The following is a 21,084-nucleotide window of genomic DNA, read 5'->3' on the forward strand; positions in this document are numbered from 1 at the left end:
TAAGCGAACCTTATTCAATTTCAGATAAACAAAACTTTGGAATAATCACCCTTATTCAATTTGAGATTAATTAACCTTCTGTATATCAAACCTCATTTCCTTTTCAGATTAACAATCCTTCAGAATAACAGCACACATATCCAGATTAACAAACCCTAGTTTATTTTTTGAATAATGAAACCTCACGGTATATAGTTGGTAATAGCACAAAAACATACCGACTCAAGTCATCAGGCGCACCTCCCCAACCTAAAAATTGTGCTTCTCCTGTACGGATATGCCAGACAGATTTTGAGTCACATTCTTCAACTCATTACACCCTGCATAATTCATATTTTCATGTGATTTGACTTCAAATATCACGCAGATTACACTCAGCCTGGTGATACGAACTGATTGATTGTGCTTTATGAGAACTGACTGATTGTGCTTTATGAGAACTGACTGATTGTGCTTTATGAGAACTGACTGATTGTGCTTTATGAGAACTGACTGATTGTGCTTTAAGAATGAGCTGATTTTGCTATATAACACACATTTTCCATAGACACCTGCCCAAAAATATTCCGGACAAGTCTTCAATGGGTTCTCTTGAACACCTGACATCACCACACCTCAAATACCTATGGTCAATTTTCTTGCAACTGTGTCTATTTGATAACCTGCGATATTTCCATATCTCGGGTAGATTTTTTATTTTTTTTGAATGAAAACACAAATATCATATTCACAAAAGAACAAATGATCTGTCTAGAATAATTATTATGTAACATCATTACCCATTCAGGTAAATGTTGTATGTTTGCATACTTTACTGTATATTAGTTGTTATTTTCGCAAATGAGGAGGCCATAGATATTTTCACGAGATGTTGCTTTCATGTATTAATGCCAGTGATAAGGTAAATGCATTATTACATGTATTACGTAACCTACAGTGTGTATGTTTGCATACCTTACTGTATGCTGTATACGCCAAATATTTCGCGAGGTTTTTATTTTCGCGAATTTCGCGAGTCAGGTGCTATTTGTGAAATTAAAGACACGCAAAAAAAATTGACTCTAATCCTGAGGTGAATATGACGTATGCATGTACACTTCAACGTTCAGTACAGGCCTCCACAATCGCGAATTTAACCACTCGCGACATCGTCGAGAATTCCCGATTCGCAAAAATTTAGACTCGCGAAATACAGTATTAGCTGGTATTTTCACGTACAGATATTTTTACAAATGAGGAGGCAATATTCATTTTCACAAGATATTGTTTTTGTGAATGTATGCCAATGCTGATATAAATGCATCATTACCCAAGTGCATGGCGACTTTTTAGCGTGTGTGACTTTTTAATGTGATCCAACTGTGATTCACGAAATTCATGCAAATTGAACCCTTGTGCAAAATAACATCTCATACAGTATCAGCCTAAATTGCGGGATGGTCAGATATAACAATATGACTCTGCGGTTTTTAGCGCAAACTTGTTAACAGGTAGATCACACACATCTGGCAGGGTAGTATGCGTACACACATCATACCACTATACAGTGGAGCAGTCGTTACTAGCCCAGGATATTGAATCATCTCTACAATTTCCTGATTCAGAAAATAGACACATCACATACATAAACATTGGGTCAGTAACGGCAGGCACCCGGACACTGAAACAAGTTACGTGCAGGCTTGCAATGTCTTTAAATATAACTGCCAACATTTAGCAGCAGCTACAGGTCCCAAGCAACCCTTTAAATGCTCTATTTGACTCAAACACCACCTGCACACTTTCATGCCATATTGACAAGTTACACTGCAGGTTGCCTTCCATTAATATCTTACTTTCCCTATCCAATTACAGTGCAAGATGTAAATGCAATCACAAACCTTTAGAGAGGGCAAATTTACAGTATCCATTATTAAATCTGCCTCTATAAAATCAAATCATCAAATAACCCATTACACATATATACATCATATTGCTGTAGTTCAATTGAAATCATAAATACACAATCGATGCTATATCAAAAATATCTGACAATGTCAGAGTGTCACAAACCTTGTCTTCGATGCAGAATAAGTAATCTTGAAAACCTGTTGGGGACGGACCGATTTTGCTATATCATGTGTTTCCCATAGACACCTGCCCAAGTATACTTGGGACTTGTCTTCAACGGGTTAAAATCTCAGCAGGTAGAAATGCATTCAGAAAATTATTCATTAATCCAAACATGATATTCTGTGGTCATGGTACACTAATTTCAATCTCAATTTCAACACATGATATTATTAAACAATCAATAACTTCTTGCCCTTGATATAGTACGCAAAGAAGTAAACAATCTGAGACTTGTTTCATTCTAACCTAAAAATTAAAAATTTGAACAATCAATTTCATAATTCTATACAACTATACCAAACATAGACTTCTCATCCAAAAGAAAAGAGTCAATCTGAAGTACACATGTACTGTCATATCTAGTGTATGATACTGGTCTTTGCTGTGATTAACCCATTTCATTTTTAAACTTGTCCCTACTTGTCCCCTAATCTTTTTAATGTCCTACCTTACCTTTTAAAGTTTTATGAGTATGCCTGTTGCAAACATCACAAAATTTGCAACTGATTGACAAATTGCCCTACATCGACGTAAATAAGCACTGAATTGATCAGTGTTTTAGTAGTAGCCATGATAAATCATGGGCGTACATACTCGAGCAGGATTCGAACCTACGACCTCCTGATCACCGGACAGGCGTCATCTCCACTAGACCATCGAGCTTTCGCCCGACAGCAAGTGTTGGTTCTAATCCTCATAGTATGCAGCGGGTACTGCTTTGTTATTCAAATTCATGAAAATCTTCCGTCGAGATGTTTTCTTTATCATGGCTACTACTAAAACACTGATCAATTCAGTGCTTATTTACGTCGATGTAGGGCAATTTGTCAATCAGTTGCAATGAAAACATCTCGACGGAAGAATTTCATGAATTTGAATAACAAAGCAGTACCCGCTGCATACTACAAGGATTAGAACCAACACTTGCTGTTGGGCGAAAGCTCGGTGGTCTAGTGGAGATGACACCTGTCCGGTGATCAGGAGGTCGTAGGTTCGAATCCTGCTCGAGTATGTACGCCCATGATTTTTTTATCATGGCTACTACTAAAACACTGATCAATTCAGTGCTTATTTACGTCGATGTAGGGCAATTTGTCAATCAGTTGCATGAAAACATCTCAACGGAAGAATTTCATGAATTTGAATCACAAAATTTTGCATGATTGAAGAATAATATGAAATCTTATAGTGGTAGTTAATAAATTGAAGAGTTTTCAAGAAATAAATGAAAAAAAACTAGCCCAATGTCAATTGAGGATACATTCCTCTTTTGTTCCCAGAATAAAAGCTGGAATTGTTTTGGGTCTGAATAAAGTCACTGTTTGAAAGATCTATAGTACTATTTCCCCCTCCATCATGAAGAAGTTTCCAGTTGTATAATTTTGAGGAAAAGCCTCAATTACCTAACTCTTCAATCTAGCAGCTTATGAAAGAAATCTAATTTTCAAGATTGAAAGAGGGGACACACAAAATTTAAACCACTGTTAAAAAGAGAGAGATTACAGAAAACAAGAGGTAAGATAGCATAGACATGAAAGGATGTCGTGAAAAGCTGGGGAAAGAAAAACACCAATCAGAGTGAAATGTCAAGGCTTCATTGCTGACGTCATTGGCACTGGGGACCTTAATGTGAACTTCTACATTTTCAGCTTTCCTCTTATTTTCTTTTTTCTCTCCTGTCTTCTATTCAGGAAGAGGGAGTTGGCACCATTCTTCTTCAAGCTTCCTTGGTGACTACCTTCAAACAGCAACTCCTTGTTTTTTTTCTTTTTATTTTTCCTTCCCTTTTGTATGTCTTCTGTTAAAGCCATCCAAATTTCGACATGATATGATCATCCATGTATGGCATTTGGGATAAGAACTATGCACTGTGACCAAAACACGCCTTTTCTTACATAAACCCTTATTGTACTTTGTTCACAGATTGGCAAGTTTTCTTCATCTATTGGCACAGATATCTTGGAAAACAACTGACGATGAACAGAGATCACTTTCAATATCCTTATTGCAGCATTCCTGCACCTTTTACTAAAATCAATTCCATGACTTTTCCATGATTTTTCCATGTAAAATTGAAGAAATCCAGGACTCTTATTCAGACAGTAACTTCATGAGAATTATTAAAGTGGTTAGTGATAATGCACTATAAGATAAGAAGTGCCCGTGTAAAGTGACAGTGTGTATACCACCCCAACACTGTCTGTAGCAAACAAGCTAGTCCAATTTTATTCGATGAAATGTTTTCCTTAAAAACAGAATTACATGACCAAAAAATTTACTAAAAGGGACAAAAATATACAAATGTATGATTTTCCACAACTTTTCCATGATATATCCATAATTCTGCATTTTCCATGACTTTTCCAGGCCTGGAAAAATATTTTCAAAAATTCCATGACTTTACCAGGTTTTCCATGACCACAGAAACCCTGCCATTGTATCACCACGGCTCTCCATTTAAAGTGAGGCATTTTTTCATGCCTGAATGGGCGAGCTAACTCATAAACTGCTTAAGTTCAGGAAAATTAACTAAATGCTTATTATGAAAAATACAGCAAGTTACAGCTGAGTTTAATAATTCTCACGTACATCCAGGGTTAATGGAGAAGCTGTGGGGAAGAGAAAAGTGAGCTTTTGACATGCTATCGTGCCAAAGTTGGAGAAGGAAGAACTGACAAACTTCAAAAGGAAGGATACAGGGCTGAAACTAAAAGTACAAAATATGATATAGGTTCAAAACTTCGGCTGATATCTTAAATATATACTTCCTACTCTAATTAAACTGTCAAAAAATGTTTACAAGATAAATGTTGTGGTGTTTAAGAAGCATGTTTTTATGGGCTTGTGTGGTTTTTAAGATGCATGTTTTTATAGGCTTGTGTGGTTTTCAAGAAGCATGTTTTTATAGGCTTTAAACTGACTACTGATTTTCCAGTTCTCATTGTACTTCCAAGAACCAAAAAATCCTGCGTGATTATAAACTGCAACTACACTTGGAAAACAACTTTCTAATAACTGTGCAGTGGTTGTTTCGGTGCTTGGTTTCGTGGATATAGATCGGGTCAAATCACTTTAATATAATCAAGAAATTTGAAAGAACCAAAGTCAGACAACTGCATTTTGGTGATGTGTTGCACAAATGAATATATCTCTCAATACTCACCTTCTTCTGATATCACTATAAATGTACCTTCAATTTGTCATGAAAATTAAACATCTTGAATATTACAACCTAGAAGAAAATTATCAGCATACCAATACTTAAAATGGACTTGCATTGCATACTGCAAACATTGGCTGAATGTACTTGATGCTGAACATAATTGACATCGCCAGAGTTGAAAATAATTAATTAACAACCACCTTTAAGAGTAATCCTTGTTGACAAATTCTGTTATTGATAGGTATCGATATGTGACCCGCGACAACGGTTTCAGGCAAAAGTCGCAAGAGCAAATTCCCTCCTAGGCGGGGTACAAAGATCTTTACCATTATTTTTGTCGATTTGGGTTTTTTGCAGAAATCGAATCTTTGATATGTTTTCTACATGTACACTAAATTCCATAGCATAAAACTACGTTTTTCCTATCGAAAATTGGATTTTAAGCACCCTATGTTGCTTCGCACTCGTCAGTTTCGAGCTTCTTTCGAACACCGCGCCAATATCCCCAGCGTTGCTACGGCGCAGGGTCTCGCATGCGATTGGCTGGTGCGTCGCACACATTTACATAATTCGGCCTTCGGAGACACCAGTTGTGGCGTTTTGGGAATGCTTTGTCCACGCATGCATGATTACACGCTCCATTGTTCTTGCTATATAGTGGTTTATACGCTCGCTCTGTAGTGCGTGCTCTTCGTTTGGCTTTCTATCTAAACTATTCTACCGTAATGTTCGACAACGGAAGTGAAACAAAAATCATGTAGCACGACATAATCGTGTGAAAAGAAAAAAAATAGTCTACTTGTACATGTAGTAAGAATTATGACAGCAGACTGACGAAAGGGAAGGATGATGAGAGGAAAGGAGAGGTCACATGTAACCAGTTATATTTTAATACTACACATCAAGATCGCACCAAACTAACGAAGCGTACGTGTTTGTTTGTTTGTTTTGATATAATCAACACCACCGAACAAGGCAACATATGCACGGCTTGTAAAAGCAAAACAAATAAGGAATCGTGACCCTTGCCAGCACTGGCATTTTTCTGCCTTCAAAAGGGTCGCCAATGATAAAGTCAAATCAACAACAATGAAAACGTGATTTGTAAATGTGTGGATTCGCCACCCGCTCCTGTTACATGCACATGGTCATGGCGTGTGGATGACATTGCGTAATGCGTGCACCATACACAATGTACACCATACGTGCAATTATCGTATCCGCCATCTTGAAAGACGCACTGGTAAAATAAACCCGAGCAAACCGCATTGTGTTTCGGCTCCATACGCTGAGCTACTAGGAAGGGTGCCCAGGAAATTTGACTCTCTCAGTGAGCCAATCAGAAGGCGATGTGGTTGCTAGAGGCGGAGCTTAACATCGATTGGCACCATCGTACGGATGGGTGATTCTCACCTCGCATCGCCGCTCGGACATTGTCTTTGAGTAAGAGGTGAAACTTCAAAGCCCGTTTTCTCGCAATTTTGTCAGCCTAACAACTTAAAAAGTGCATTTTATTTCGCTTTCCATGCCCACTTATGGTGTCGAAGAATACAAGTGTTTTATATCAATGCAAAGCTTAGGAAATGGGCAATGTGATTCAGTGAAAAAATGAATTTTCAAAATGCCCGACTTTTGCCTGAAACCGTTGTCGCGGGTCACATATGGTGCATCCTTTGTTATTTTGCATGATTATTCCCTTAAGATGTTGCTGTTTCTGATAAGTTCAAAAGCTACTGGGGTAAGAAAAGACAAACAAATAAACTGTCACGATCACCACCAACTATACATTGAAATGCCTTTGTAAGTTTTTGACCAATACCTCTACAAGTGTCTTCATTGCTGCATTAGCAATACATTTGAACAACTCACACCTTCTGTTGAGAACAGATCAGATATTGATAGCAGAACTCTGATCTTTCAATAAAAGTCTTTTTTTTTCTAGTACTTAAAGCAGTGTAATGAAAATAAACGTGAATGTAGGCCACAAACTGCAGGCACTATTGCGTACATTTTGGGAACCCGGTATGCCCAGTTCCTGTCTCTGAGTTGACGCTACATTTAGCCTGGCCTACCCAGTTCCCAGAAAGAACGGATTAAAGCAGGACCCTTGATTTTAGTGATGTCCAGTGTTTAGGGTGGACTGTCGGGGAAAGCCCCCACGTTTACTCACTCTTCCTCCTCCGCAGGACTTCCGTGTCGCCCTGGTTCCACGACCTGGAGCTCCACTTTCTCCCCAGCGACATGAAATTCTTCTTGCACTTCAGCGTGAGAGACGACATCTTGAATCCTCGGACGATGACTGCCTCGCAGAGGGTAACTCACAATTATCTTCCTCAAGACCTGGTATAATAGCCTATCGTCCGCTTAGTATTCCCTTCACCAGAAGACATCAATCATCATCGTCCCGGTCTGGAAACTGAGAGAGTCTGATGAAATGTGGACTCTTTGCTCTGATATTGAGAACTCTTTCACATACTCTTTGGGAATGAAAAAGAGCAGTTTCCTACCCATCAGGATCAGGGCATTACTGGGTCCCGTATTCACTTTCGGCGAGAGTTAATGGACACTGAGAGTGGAGATCACTTCAATTTTTAATGGATCCTCCAGAACTTGAGTGCTCTCCTCTGTCGTTCTGATTATAGTCAAAGAATCGTGTCCTGCCTTCACAGTTGGAGAATGAAAGATACCTCATGTACCACTTCGAGTGCTCGTCTCTGTTGCGCCACTAATAGATCCATCAGAACCCAAGAACTCTCTGGCTCAATGATGCAACTTTCCCAAGATTGAAGAAAAGCATTTGGGAATCTTCCTGGTTTGATGTTACAGACAAGAGAAAGACCCCTTGAAGATCAAATAGGTTGTACCTCTATGTTTCTACAAGAACCTCACAGATCCTGGGGCCCACATTTTCTCAGAACATGACTTCCAGTAATCTCCATGACATCACCATGATTATGTAACTGTTTATGCACAACTGATTCCTGAGAAAATTTTGAAGGAAAGTCCTTTAAGATACAGGTTTACAATTCAGTGGTTTACCTTTCAGGAGGTTTCACAACATTCTTTGTTTTTTTAATTTCATTGATTATTTATAGTAATACACAGCAAAAGGATTTTGATGGGCTTTCTCTCATTAGCGGAAGTTATTAAGACCATAGAAGACTGAGCTCTCAGTAACGAGTGCCAACACAGAGCATCTGTGTAGAACACATGAATACCTGTTCATCTGTTTATCCCAAAATAAACCAGTGTCCTTGTCCACGAGCAGAAGTTATGATTTTATCAATTCAAGATTTCAAACTCGATTAGAGCTGAGCCAGATGAGATTGGGATGGATCCTGCAGAGTCTTCAAAGAATTCTGCGACAAGTACCAGGCGGTCCTGATGCACAGAGGGGTGAGACAGAGCGGAGAATGTATCACCCTCACCCAAAATAGCTCACATCCTAATGCCGCGACAATCGACCGACCCTCCTATGCCAGCGGAGCTTTACCCACAGAGGGGCGGACGGGGTTGTGTGCTCGGAAGCGCAGGCAGTCGCGCACCCAGAGGGCAGTTGGAGGGGACGGGATGTCGGAGTGAGCATGTGATTACGACTCAGTCTACTGTCACTCTCAGGGGGGTGTCTTCACACCAGCTGGATTATCGGTTTGATGTGAGACTCACCACCCAGGGTGATGGTTAAAAGGATGAGAGCCCTATCCCAACACGCTTTGATCCCGCACCGCAGCAGTTTCAATTAAGCCATCATGGCTGGGCCAATGGTGATGAAGAATCCTTTGCGGTGATTCAACGAATGAGCTCCCTCAGTCATTACACATTGGCAGCATTTTCATCTAACAAATATACATCTACACCTCCACACTTCCTACGAAACATCATCAATCTCTTGAATTATTTTGACACTAAGCCAAAGATCTATGCCCTTTCTAAACACAAGTTTCCCAAAAAGGGAAAACGTTTTCTGCTTATGCAGGATATCACATGGCCACACATTGTTTCGATGTATCTAAATTTCTCTTCTGGTAAATTTAAGGTTTTTACAACATATTTGGTGATAAAACCTTTTGCAGACCTTGAGTTCATACCCACAAGGGGTTCTAATTCTTTGATTTTACTTGATTCTTCACAAACTTTTGATATGAATGAAAAAATGCATTGCCATGTGACACACTCAAGCCACTAAACAGAATGAATTGTATAATGCATCAGTGGCGGATCCAGAGGGGTTGCTCCGAGCAAGCACCCCTCTTTATTTTTGGTTACAACAAAAGAAAGAAAAGGAAAAAAATGGGGGGTGCCTGCACCCCCTTTAATTTTGCAAAGGCACCTCCCCTTTATGGAATTCCTGGATCTGCCCCTGTGCATGGTCAATATAATGACAACATTGGTGGAAACTTTTCTTGCAGAAGACAACTGGCAAAGGAAGAAGTACAGTTACTCCAATATTAAAAATGGCAGACATGACCTTAGGTCTATCACAAAAAAAACCCCCCAAAACCAACAAGTAAGTCGGCAGATTTGTTATTTGTTGGCACAAATCGCCAACCCAGGATCAAGCAGCACAACTTCCACATCTGGATCAGACTGACTTAAATTTAGTTTGATTTGATTTGATTTGATTTATTTGATCGATTTACTTCACAGGGGACAAAATTCTGAGGGATGATTTGTTATCATCTAACAAAGATAAATCTGCATTATAAAGTTAAGACCACATTAAATAGATAACAAAATAAGGATCACTACATACTCTTCAGTCCAATACTTTGAAAATCATGTCAAGTTGGAACTTACTGTCATATTACTTGTCTCAATGACATCACAATTGACAGCCAGATCACTTTCCTGAATTCTTTGAAAGAGCAATTTAACTGACTCAGGGGGGTTTCATCAAGTAGGTAATATATTCAACCTCAAGGAGAGGTCATATCTAATATGCAGACAAAACGATGCTAAGGGCGGGAATACAATGTGGATAGTGTGCATCCCTTTTCAGGTGCGATATCCATCCAAAGTGCCTGATTAATTCTGACTGTCATGTGTACATTTTAGGATGGCTGAGGTTGCTGCGGTCCTGCGATAACCCCCCGCAAAAGTGACTCACACCAGGGGGAAAAAAGACGGGACATGAACATGGACGGGGTTTACTTGGTGATCGCAGGCCAGTTCCGAAACAACTTCTAAACAAAGACTACAAGCAGACATTATGCACACATGCATATTAATCACCTCACAAAATCCAAGTCTTGCTTTGAATCCACTGAATTATTTCCGTTTAGTAAAAGGAGTGTTATGTCAAAAAAAAAAATAACAATCAAGGTTTGTCTTTTGGTTGGACATGGTGTATGGTTGTGTGTGATAGTTTGCATCTGAAGGCAGTAGCTGCTTGGTTTCCTGTATAAACTAAAGCCTTAACCCGTTGAGGACGGTTTGATTTTGCTACAACACGCATTTCCCATAGGCACCTGCCCGAGTATACTCGGGACTCGTCCTCGACAGGTTAAAATGAAGTAGGGCCGACATTCATGTGCCTATTTAATGGCAATGCTATACATGCACTTGTATGCATTGCTTAATTCCACAAGCACAAAGTTAGAACACAATGATTGTCCTGAACATACAGTATTTATACCATCTCTCCCATTATATTGCTAATTGGTCTTCATCCATATCTTGCCCCAACAGAACGGACTAGTGCACAAAATGCATGTTACATCAGGAAACAGCTCCGGTGTGAAAGTGAAAGTCTGCATCAACCATTGATCATTGAAAATTTCTAAAGTATTGTTTATATACACCTGGAAAAACAATTACATCACCCTGTGTCTTGTCATTCTGAGAGATAATTCAGTACTTATAACGGTAGGTGATAGTTCAATCTTAAGCTGTCTCCTTGTTAGATAAGGACAGAGACAAAAAATTGAAAAAAGAATAGAAGTTTCTATCTTCCCTAGATATGTTCTCCATGCTATTTCCTTCATATAACTTTTTTTTTTCACTTCGCTTTCTATCTACTGTAAAAGTGGATAGTTTAATTTAATATTTTTGGATGTTTTTAATTCCGCGGAATCAAGACATCACGCACAGGAACGTATGGCAAGCAAAAATATTCGCATGTTTTTATTTTCGCGCTAGTTTCTTGTTGCGCGAAATGCGCGAAAATTTCAACACACCGCGAAAATTTTCACTTTTACAGTATCTGTTCTATTACTCTGTCATCATGTCATGTACATATGATGCATGTATGATTCATACAAGAAAAACAATTTTCAAGCATTACTGCATGAATCTACCCATCTACTCTTGAATACAAGGAAAAGTGGGTTTGTTTGGGGTTTTTTATCTTTGTGAATTTTGTGAGTTGACTTATATTCTCAAAATCATTATCCCACAAAATTATCGCAACCTGTCAACAAAAATACATTGTTTATTGTATCTGAGCTGGGAGTTTATGCTCATTTTTCTCTTGAAAGGAATATATTTCTAATTCCATCACTATGGTTCTCAATTGTGAATTGTACAACTCACACAATTGTCTTGCAAGTCCTGATTTGCAGAATGTTATACATATAAAATATGGCATATACAATGTAAATGTCAAATTTAGGCAAAATGGTAATTCTAGTGTTAGAAGTAGTGGAGTAGTAGCAGTGATTACATGTAGTAGTGGTAGTAATACATAGTACGAGTGGTGGTGGTAGGAGTAGAAGTAGGAGTAGTAGTAGTTACAGAAGTAATGGCATTGCAGTAATAGTAGTTGTTAAGCTTAGTAATAGCAGAAGTAAGAACATTCATATTAAAAGTAGTAAAAACTTTATCATAAAATATATGTAGCAGTGCCAGTGGCAGTGAAAAGTGGGCTGTAGTACAAAAGTACATGCAGTGTAGAAGAAGTTATACCTGCATATACAAAGAAACTCCTGTGCTATCCCCCAGAAGCTTAAATTATTCCAACCATCTTGTTGAAAATACCCAATGTAAAAAAAAAAAAGAGGAAAAAGCAACAAACACACATCAAGTTGTTTGTTTGTTTCTTCATCATGTTACCATTACCCACTTTCAAGGTCCGGTCTGGACTCTTAAATTTTTAGACAAATGAAAGATGTATTCATAATGCTCTAAAAACATAAATACACACACAAACACACACACACAATATCTGTGACCCTGCACCTCAAAACAAACAAAAGTCGCCAGACATGAATTTTTACTTAAGACCATATTCTGAAAGAGCAGACTTTAAGCTTTAAAATGATGTATAACTCAAATCAAATGGACTCTCCTAACCTATCTAAATATTGGAAAGAAAGCACAAACTCAGGAAAAGTGTGAACTCAGAAAAGAGGCTCTGAAGTACAGTGTCTATTCAAGCGCTTTAATCTTTACCAAACCATGCTGGCTGTGCGATGAATGGGACAAAATACAGGAAGTAAACCACCAGAGTGACAACAATGAAGGGATTATCAGATTAAACTGAAATTAAGCATGCCTCATTAACTGATTCTGTCCATAATTAGTGCCAACTTTTAAAGCAGTAGCACTATCCTTTCAAAAGTTATTAGAGTTGAAAGTGAAGAGTGTGGACAAGGTTTTTCAGAAATGAAAAAGGGATTCTAAAGACACACCTAATCACACTATTCTACCAAAAATGTTTGAGATAAACTGCTAAAAAACACACTTTTCTGCCCGTTTCATGATACCAAATTTATAATGTAAAAGAAGATCCGCTCTTTCAGAAAATATGAAAAAATCAAGTTCGGCTAGATTGACCCATTTCACTTATTTTCAGTCCTCACGCAAAATCAGTGTGTGCGACTTTATGTTCGTTTTGAGGTGCACGGTCACATTTATACACTAAGCATACAATGGCTCACATACAGATGGAATGGTAGTTCAAACTTCACTAGCTTAGTTTAAACTTCTGCTGTATATTATTATAGAATACAAAGTTTGAAATTAAACTTTGATGGAAAAGAGGTCAAAAGGTCAGATACAACTGTATGAGGTCATATCCACCTGATATCAGTCACGTCAGTTGTATACATGTATCAAGTTAAAAAGACTCGTATCTTCAAAAACACGGCCAATGCAGAGCTGCCATCAGATTACTATAAGAATAACACTGTATACAAATATTCTACAAAAAAGTTCAGCCCATGCGAGAGCGTTCAATGAGTGTTAAACACCTATGCAATACACAACAAGCTACACTGTATGTGCAAAATACCCCTGCATCAAAGTGCCCTAGTGGTAGCCTTGTGTCCAGTCACTCCTGGTTTTGATTTTCCACACCCTTACTATCTATATACTGAGCAAAACTTTGAGCTAAGTTCCTATCAAGTAGCTAATTGTAGTTTTATCAATTGTTATGTTAAAAAAAATCCAAATTTCCAACTAAAGCTGTTATCACCCTCTGGTATTACGATGTTGATAGCAGTTTGCATCATGTCATCGTGACTCTGCAAATCCCATCAAAGACAGTGAAAAAGGAAAACAGGACAGGCACAGTATGTTTAATATACAATGACTACACAGCAGGTTACCGCCAATGTGACGTCAATGAACACTGATGATGTTTTCCAACAAGTTGACAACAAATGATGTAGCCATAACAAATACCTAGAAGCAGATGACCCATCATGCTATCGATTTCATCCTAATCCCAATCAATCCCAACCCCGCAGTGGCAGAGAGAGAGAGAGGGGGGGGGGGAGGGGATAGTTGAAGACAAACAAAGAGCAATATACACACATAAACACACAAACGAGGCACTCTCTATCTAAAATGACCTGATTGAGTGCACTGTTACTCTAATCATTCAAATGCACTGAAAGCCAGGCAATAACCTTGCTTATGGACTACGCAGAGACTTCAGTGAAAGTGGACAAAGAAATGGAAAACTAGTGAATGATGTTGCCGCATTATTCTACAAGTATATTTTCATGACTTCATAATGGTAAGATTAAAAAGAAAAACAATTGTTCACATTTTTTTTTTTCAGCAACATCATGTTGATTTGGGATTGCCACATTGAAAAATAAATACTACTAGTACATTGTATATCATTTGAATTGAAACTGAAAAAATAAATACTTTTGAGAATTACAAAATGGGTTAAACTTGAACAAGTTAGATTATTATTATTTTCCAAGACCCTTCCTTGTTGTTTATTTCAATGAGTTTTCGAGGCCTGAATTTAGCAGGTTTCATTGAACCTTGAGAAGATATTAAACTACATGTAGATTACACATCATGCATCTTATATTTATGTGTATGTGTTTTCTAAACATATTATGAACATTACATGTATGAACTAAATCTCTGAAAATAATACATCTATAGTGGTTAAAATGAATCAACCACCACTTAAGGAAAAATCAAGGAAAAATTACACACTCACTGTTTGCTGTGACTTATCCTGGCCTGCAAATCGTATTACAACTGAAATAATAATAATAATAACACCTTTATAGCGCACAATACAAGCATAAGTCTCTCTGCGCTTGTCCGCGAAATGTCGGCATCTTGCCAAGTTTGCCAAGTTCCACATAATATTCACAACTGCAGGCACTTGAGTTGATATTTGCTAGGACCAGATGATCCCAACAATTATTGAACAAACTTTGGCATCATCCAAAGATCCCTCAGTTCCAAGATCTGCAAGTCTAATGAATAATTACTTAAATTTTGATTTTACCACACAGAAAGAGCAAAAACATGTGTACTTCTTTTTAATGTATAATAAATCATGTCAAAACAAGACAGTTGCATGCCTAGATACATTGCACATACACACACATACACACACACAAAAACAAAAAAAAAACAAAAAATCAGTAAAAGATGTTACCCATTACTTGTTCAAATGACATTATATGACAAGCATGCATCTTCAGGCTCACAGAAATACAAAATATGTACCTTTAAGTTAATATTTGGCTTCAGTGCCAATGCGCAGGAAGTGGACACAGAAGGAAGCGGACAGTTAATCCAATACAGGTATCAAACATCTGAGAGTCGGGCCCACGCTCTGACCTCCAAAAATATTAAGAATTCTGTGGCAATATCACAAATGAGATCCTCCGCTGCTTGGAAGCACACAAATCCAGGTCTTCTTGTATCCTTCGTACAGATCCATGGCACGTCTCAAGTACAGATCGAGACCCCCCGACTACGGAAAGTCAAGATCTCAAGTAATTCATGGCACATCCTTCGCTGTCTTACCAAGTGCGTGCGTGTGTGTGTGTGTGTGTGTGGGTGTGTGGGTGGATCGACACAGACCTTCAATCCATGCTGCTGTGAAACATTATAACCACCGCTTAATCTCTGCTGACAAAAAAGACAACAAAACAACCGAAAAAACAAACCCAACGTATCATATACTCCCTACGCACGCTGGAGAAAGTTACCAAACTTGGCAGAGTCTCTGTACACTTGTGGCCACATTCAAGGAAAGCCAACCTGAATATATATCTCTATCTCTCTCTCTCTCTATCTATCTATCTCCCTCCTTCGGAAACTCGAGGGCAAGGCGGACAGATCCAGGAAGAATGCTTGGTCTACTTTGACCGGGCAAAGTTGGCTCACATTGAAGTGGCACGGACTTGGCAATTTCAGGACAAACACACACATACACACACACACACACACACACACACACACACACTCTCCAGATTATACATTCATAGCCAGCTCCCCTGCAGGGAGAAGATATTTGACAACCCCTGATACAAGCAACGGGTACGCGATGTTGCCGCCCAAAATCTAGCATCACGACATCCAGCACGCTCGATGATGGAGCCCGGGTTTCTGCGCAGTCCCACTTTGGCCCGGAGATAAGGTTGCCAGAGCTGCGGGGTCGACTGGCGGCATCACCCTCCCCTTCCACGAGTGACGAGTCTCGGGATTGAGACACGAGATTATCGCCGATGTCCGAGCCTGAATCATCAATCATATACATTAATCTCCTTGAGCTGCAAATGTCAGTGCTGTTCCATAAATGAATGAAGGGTCTCTTGAACTCCTCGCAACACAGAGCAAGCATAATATCATGCATACAACACACACATTATCTTAATTGTAGAATGAAGTGCTTGTCCTTTGAACTAAGTTCAAGAGATAACATTCATGAGAGCCAACCCAAGACATCATCACCATCATTTTAACATCAATCCTTAGACCCTATTTGGTGAAACCTTTGAAAAGGAATATTTTTTCCAACATGAAATATGATTTTGAGGCTGGTGATTAAAGGGATGGTATAGTTTTGGTTGAGATGGGCCTTCAGGTTTCCAAAGTTTTTTTGTGTGTGTGTGATATAATGAGACACCTCTTAGGAAATAAGAAAAAGCATGTAATTCTAAGAGGAATGAAACTTGAATTTGAAATGGCTGAGATATCCAAAACAATGGGATCCTATAATAAAAGATGGGACCCACTTTTTATAAAGATTGCTTTGTTTTACTTTTTTGGGGGATATCTCAACCATTTCGAAACCAATTTCCATCAAATCAACTATGAATTCCTCTTTCAATAGAATTGAATGCTCTTTAACATTTCATACGTGGTTTCTTAGTATCTCGCTTATTTTATAACCTTGTTTATTACCATGCAACTCGGGTCTATACTAGGGTGTACCTTTCTTTAAAAAGGTGATTCAAGCCTTGCTATCAAGATTATATACAAAGTATGTCGGCAGGATAATGAAATGACACCGTGTTTAAAACAAGGACTGAACTGATAGATAACAGGAAAAGGCAAATCTGAAACTTGCACAGAGGAAATCATGTTTGTCCTGCAGAAGTGTTTGGATATTTGGCTTACAAATGAAAGGAAAAGAATATGTTAAAGGAAAATATCAAGCATCACACACACAAATAATTGGCTGTTGTTGATTGCAATTAGTCTTTTAATAAAAAGGGTTTAGTCTACAGTGACATAACTGCTCAAGCAGGGTTCCCAGCATTTTCAGAAAGCAAAATTCCCTGATTTTCCCCTGATTTTTCCCTGATGAAGTATCAAATTTCCACGATAACTATTTCAACTCATTTCCAGGTTCACATCCAATTTTCATCCAGTTTTATCAAATGGATGTTGTTTTGATATGCAACAAAATATAACAGTCTCACTGACTACTTTTGTTTTTTGGGCCAATCAAAATTCCCTGACTTTTCCCTCATTTGAGGCATTTTTATCAAATTCCCTGACTTTTCCCTGACTGGAAAAAAGGTAAAATAATTTTTCCTGTTTTCCCCCGATGGGCTGGGAACCCTGTCAAGAGAAACACAAAATGTGGTCATCATAGAAAGGTGTTCCTTGTAGACAGGTTTGATGCAGTAGCAATAGGGATAGGTATAGTCCCATTTTAATACATACACACCATGATAACAACTAAAAATTATGTACAAGGATTCACAGTCATCTGTCAGCTAATCGCCCTGCCCCTTAAAATGATCACTGGTTTGCGCAGCTGTAGATGAGTTGCACCAACACTTGTTTAATGCCATGGGCAACAAAATTTTATTATTAAAACCGGTCACTCTGCTGTCCAATACCACTGGGCAGTTGTTGTTCACGGTCACTTTTTGGCTGCCCTCAGGAAATCAAATCTGTGGTTACTATCACACTAGGTATGGTGGTTCCCCAGCATAGGTTCTATACTACAGTGTCATTCATACAGACAAAATAGCACAATGTCGATCGCTATATCCAAATACTGAGATTTTTTGCACCTCTACAGCTGGACAAATATATCCCGCTATTCACTGATCATTATACTTTGTAGACCAAACTGCACATTAATGCCCAAAATGTACCAAAATGGTGACCCTTGACCCTTGAAAGATGGGATAAAAATTGAGAGATTATGTGCTGTAGCATTCAGACACTTGCAGACATTATCATGCTATTCTTGCATAACATCAATAGTTCCAAAATAATCTCAAGATTTCATGGCATATGGACCGCGATACTGATCGGGCCACAAGGTGGTCACTGTAGGCAGGGAGTCATTGGATTAGGTTTGACAGAACCTTGTATGATTCCTAAAATTCCAGTCTTGACAAAATGTGATACAATCTGTCATTTAAAAACAAAAAGTTGTTTTTATTTGATATGGTGCTTTGAATTGTTAGTTGCATTTGAAATCTCTTAATTGCCATTTTCACAACATTGACTTCACATAAACTTTGAAAGCTGATGTTCACAAGTTCATCTGGGCCCTGTTTTATCAAAAGATAAAATCGATTTTAAATTTCCTTAACACACAGGCTGCCATAGACTTATGATAGAAATCAACTTTATAATCAATTTTAACTCTTCATAAAACAGGGCCCTGGCTGGTTGTCGGCCCTTTTTATCTGTGACGGGTTCTTAGCATTAAAGTGTGACAAATATCTACATCATTAGAAAGCTGAGATTCTATATATCAGGGCTTGACATTAACTTTTTCTCCCCTCTGAATCTAGTGGCCTGTTTGAGCCACAAAAATCTTTGAATCTGAAATTTTGGAGGCCTAAATCAAAGAAATGTAGTGGCCCAAAATAAGGGAAAATAAATTATAGAAATTCAATTTTAATTCTAGCTGCCCAATTGGGCCACCAAAAGATACTATTTGGAAATTTGGTAACCCAACATCAATTTTTAGTGTCCTCAGGCCACCACTACAGTCAAGCCCTGTATAATTATATTATGTAGACAGATTTATATACATAGATAGATAGATAGATAGATATATAGATAGATAGATAGATCTCTGTCTCTCTGTTTCTCTATCTCTCTCTTCTTCAATGTCAAGTTCACACCTGTTGGGAAAGTGATAATGCCTCAACATTCTCTTAAATAGCTATGAGAAAAAACTTAAAGACCCAGTGATACCACGGAGTTGGAAGGCTGGCCCAGCAATGGATATATTTGAGCTTCATCACTAATCTATATATATATATATATATACATAATATATATATACATATATATATATATATATATATATATATATATATATATATATATATATAGATATATAGATATATATATATATATATATTTGACTGGAGTTGACTGTTACCAGCGAGTGTATGCTTTGATGCATATAATTATTTGCTGGGGGTGTCATTCGTGGATTTCGCACATACCCCGGCCGGAGGACAGCGAATATGGTTCAAGTCAATCAAAACACCCATTAATCCCCACACTACTGGGTCTTAAAGTAGAGACCTGTAGATATATACCAAACTACTCTACATCCACAGACAAAGAAAAAAACACAAAATATTTCAAACAGCAATCTCAGCACCTAACACCAAAATTATTTCAAAAAAAAAAAGAAAAAAGAAAGGGGTAAAATGGTGGGACAACAACCAATTGCAACTGATTGACAAATTTCCCTACATCGATGTAAATATGCTTATTTATGTCGATATAGGGCAATTTGTCAGTCAGTTGCAATGAAAGCATCTCTACGGAAGAATTTCATGAACTCGAGCAACCACCAGTTGTTCTTTACCCCTCTGCCCCAAGAACATGTGACCATAAATCGTCAGCATAATTCCGTGATGACGTCAGGGGTTCATCTCGCTTCAGCCAGCGCTTTTCCTACTTCTACTAGTCCAGGAACTTGTCGCTTATGTTTGACGTAAAAACCTCCCTCTCTGGATTATATGGATTACAACCCAGAGATAATGAAGTACCACCACATGTGCTACATCTCCTTCTTAAATATAGCTACAATAGTGATGTTAGTAATAATGATAATCACCATTATCATCATCACCATCACCACGCGAAAGTGAAGACAGAAATTTTGATCATCCCCATTAACATTAAAGACCAGGCCCGAGTATACCTCGGCATACTCAGGCAGGTGTCTATGTATATATGGGAAACATGTTAAAGCAAAATCACCTTGTCTTCAACAGGTTTCTGCTACATTTATCCACCATGAAAGATGAAGGATGGTGATAATAAATATTTAATGTCGGCACTGGAAGGTGTATGTAACAATATCACATATATTTTTATTCGTACTTGACTACTGGACTGGTATTTTGTGTACCTAAAAACCAATCCTGCCCACAACAGACTATTATAATGCAATCAATGAAATATAACAATCGCATTTCATTGCCTGTCTGTCAAAAGGGCCCTAGCATGAAATTTCGACCAAAAATTGAATTTTGGTTTGTGACATAATTCAATAGAGTTTTCAAAGCTTTGTAGCAAGGAATAATAACTTTGTTTTGAGATTTTTGAATGGTCAAGACTTCTGCCAGGCAGGTCACAAATTTTGGTGTTCAGTTTGTAACCACAAGCTGAAGTCATGAGAAGAGAAATGATGGTATTGACATCAATCTTTATCAACTTTTTCATAAGAAATGATCATCGTGTTTTGTGATTTTTTGACTACCCAAGACTTAGGCCCTTCTGCAAGGTAGACAACAAATTTCAGTGTTCCAGTTTGTAACCATACACTGAAGTCATGAGAAGAGAAATGACATCGGGAATTGATATAAAATCTGACATGATGTGAAGAAATTGACAGAATTGATATGAATGACATAGTTTCTGCTACCATGCATACAATTCATATGCAACACTCACTCTCTTATAAACATGATTGCCCAAGAGTGTGTATAGGAAGTTACTAATTGCTTGACAGTTGGAAATGACAAGTGTCTAATTCTGTTTGTAACGATAAACTCTGTCTTGACTTTCACATAATCTTGCAGATATGCTTTATAGACTAGACACGTCACAAATTTGTGAAGAGACTGTCATTTAGATACAATAATCCATGAGCCATTTTGAGA

The 21,084-nt window shown here is 38.1% G+C and overlaps 1 protein-coding gene across 1 annotated transcript in view; it reads right to left on the reverse strand.

The window, feature by feature from the left end:
• Positions 1–21,084, reverse strand: part of LOC140242970 (leucine-rich repeat serine/threonine-protein kinase 1-like) — an 89,501-nt gene that overhangs the window by 62,738 nt on the left and 5,679 nt on the right. The gene's annotated exons all lie outside the window — the stretch shown is intronic.

This window comes from Diadema setosum, chromosome 19 (assembly GCF_964275005.1).
Source record: "Diadema setosum chromosome 19, eeDiaSeto1, whole genome shotgun sequence".
NCBI lineage: Eukaryota > Metazoa > Echinodermata > Echinoidea > Diadematoida > Diadematidae > Diadema > Diadema setosum.